Source organism: Varanus komodoensis, unplaced genomic scaffold (assembly GCF_004798865.1).
Source record: "Varanus komodoensis strain SLA01 unplaced genomic scaffold, ASM479886v1 scaffold2, whole genome shotgun sequence".
Lineage (NCBI taxonomy): Eukaryota > Metazoa > Chordata > Lepidosauria > Squamata > Varanidae > Varanus > Varanus komodoensis.
In genome coordinates, this window is record NW_025335568.1 from 67,686,679 (window position 1) to 67,689,955 (window position 3,277).

Here is a 3,277-nt window from a genome sequence, read left to right on the forward strand (position 1 = left end):
AAGGCAGCTTGCATCATTCTCCTCCTCCATCTTATCCCCACAACAACAACCCTGTGAGGTAGGTGGGCTGAGAGTCTGTGACTGGCCCAGAGTCACCCAGGTGGCTCCATGGCTGAGCGGGGACTCGAACCCAGATCGTCCGAGTCCCAGTCCCATGCTCTTAACCACTGGAGATGTCAAGTTTGGCCCTGGGTAGTCAGCGATGGACATTTTTTAGCCCTCAGGAGGTACCCAATCATGGTGACCTGTAGCACCAGCTTTGATGCTATGGATGGAACCCAACAGCTGTGGAATGCAAAGGTTCTGTGTTACCGTGCTACGGTCTGTCCTCCAGAAATTTGTCTGCCATTACTGATCTTTTTGTCAAAGACCTGATAAGCTTTACAGGAATCCCACACACCAGAACACAATTTGAAAACGGCATGTTCTTGAGATCTTCTAACTGCAGTATCCAAAAACTCATTCCCAAATATCTCATTCCAGGTTCTTTTCTCCTCACCATCCTTTGGAATAAAATAGCATTTACCCTGAGAAGAAAAAAAAAAAAAATGAAATGTGCTCAGCATATGGCATCCAAGACCATTTGATATTTAAAATCTATAGTAAATGTCAGGAATAATTTTTACTGCCCTCCCTACATTACAAGCGCTTGGATCATTTGTCTTTCAAAGGACTAGTAAACCTTAATTTGCTTTAGCAGCTCTCAGTGGATTTTTATTGTTTCTTACTGCTGCCTCTCAACTCATGTAATTTGTAAAACTAAATATGAACTGCTAAACTCCATCAATCTGGTAGTATTCTTTTAATATCAATTTTTACATAATTAGCCTCCAAACTGTGTTCAATTACTGACAATTAATCTCATGTACTTGGAAGGACAACATTCATTTCACAGTGAGCAGCATCTATGTAGAAAGAAGATGATTCCAATATTGGGAGTGGGGGCTATTTTCACATTGGCAAACAATGTCCAGAGGAGAGCAAGGACTGGAATGGCAAGAGAACTAGAAGCCAAGCCATATGAAGAACATATGACAGAGCTGAATGTGTTTAACCTGGAGAAGAGAAGATGGAGAGGAAACATAATAGCTTTTCTCCCTCTCTGCGGTCTGAGGGCTGCGTAAGATGGACTTCTAGGGGAAAACAGTGTAGAAATGCCCTAAATGACTTCCAAGGTGCTTTCCAAGTCTAAAACCTCACAATATTATAGAATACTCTATTAGAGTCTAATACTCTAATACAATATTATAGAATACTCTATAATATTGGCCAATTTGTGCATGCATGTTTGCCACCGAATTACTGTTTTTTTCTGGCAGTCGTTCGCAAGCGTTAATAAAACGAGAGATTCAGAACTTCCAAAACAGCTTTCAGGCGACCCAAATGCAATATGGCTTATGCACACCTTCAGTCTTACACCATTTCTAACACTTCTGTATGAAGGAAAAGGGGAAACTGCCATGCAAGTACAACAAAAGAAACGAAACCTATCATACTTCAGAGAGAAGGGTTCTGATAGAGCTTTCCCTCTGCCAGGCTACTTTCCATGTTGATAATATGGCAGACCATTAAAAATGTGAGGGTTTTAGAAGTGGAACCATCAATCTGATCACTTCCTTTTGTTGCTTGTGTGTGGACCAGTCCCAGCTTCCCACTGTAAAGCACAGAGAAAGGACACCGTGTGCCAAGACGCACCATCAGGGATGTCTTTTGACAGTGAAGTGCCGTTCGCAGCTCTGGAAGCAGAAGGGACGTGTTCACTGCCACATTACTGTGCATAGCATAGCTGTGCCCTCTTGTTCGTCTCTCACTCGTGTGAGGAGGCAGACCTGCGGTCCTTTCTCCTGGTTTCTTCCCCAGCAGCACCATTGCTGGTCTGATGTGGGCATACTGGAACCCACTGGTGGGTTGGTGCCGCATTCTTATTTTCCAAAAGCAGGTTAGAGTCTGAAGGCAGTCAACCCAGGATGAGGGCAGCTGCTCAGCATGTTTTTCTTTTAAAATATATCATTTCTTTCTATAACAAAATGGTACTTATTCTCAATAAAAAGGGCAACAGGAGCCTATTCTTTTCCACTCCCATGGCCATGATGGTGCTATGAAGGAAGTGAGTTCAAAATACAAAACTGCACATGCTTGGAGTATTACTTTATCAAAAAGTTGCTGCTGTTTTCTTTAGGGTGTTGCTCTAACCCATCAGAAATGCAGAAGTAGTTGTAAAGCTTAGAATGGTGGCTCTGGCAGCAGGGAAAAATTCCTTGCTCTTCCTGCCATTGGGAATCGTTCACTCCTAAAACTGTTTTGGCTGTTTCTTCTGCATGTAAGAGTGTGCTGGATTCCCGTTTTCCATCTGGCAAATCTGAACTCATCCCCCTCTATTTCCCTCATTCTCTTTGTGTTGTTGTCTGAGCAGGCACTTCTGCACACAGGGTGGAGTAGACCAGCTCTAAGAAGCACCTTCGCTAGTTCATGCAACAGGTGCTTACCGACGGAAAGCTCTAGTTGCCCCCGATCAATAGGAATTGTATAGCTAAGGTAAAGGTTTCCCCTTGACGTTAAGTCCAGCCATGTCTGATTCCAAGGGGCAGTGCTCATCTCCGTTTCCTAGCCGAGGGAGCCAGCGTTTGTCTGCAGACAGTCTCCGTGGTCATGTGGCCGGCATGGCTAAACACCGAAGTGCACGGAACGCTGTGACCTGCCCACCAAAGTGGTACCTGTTTATCTACTTGCATTTGCATGCTTTCGAACTGCAAGGTGGGCAGGAGCTGGGACGGAGCAACGGGAACTCACCCCATTGTGCAGATTCGAACCGGCGACCTTTCGCTCAACCAGCCCAGCAGCACAGTGGTTTAAACCACTGCGCCACCTGCAGTCATGGTATAGCTACTCCATCCCTTATTCCTTAACCGTGTTGTTTTTTTCCTGGAGGAAGAGGGAGGAAGCAACAAGGAGACATGGGAGGGTACAAATGGAAGACAGCCAGTCGCATTGCATGAATGTGGCGGGACGATTGCAGGATCAAGGCAAGGGCTGGAAGCACCCGGGAAAAGTCTGGGCCAGTGTGCACAGATCAGTTGCTCCTCACAGCCCTCAGAACCTCGTTCTGCATGCTTGGCAACACGCGATTCTAAGTGGTCCATTGACATTAGCTTTCAGGGCACACATGCTGAGCTTATCTAGTTTCCCACAAGGAAATGGAAGATGGGTAGGATATGGCAGTATGATTGTGAGGAGTGGGGACGCTCTTGCCGCAGTAATAGATTTGATCTTGGAATAA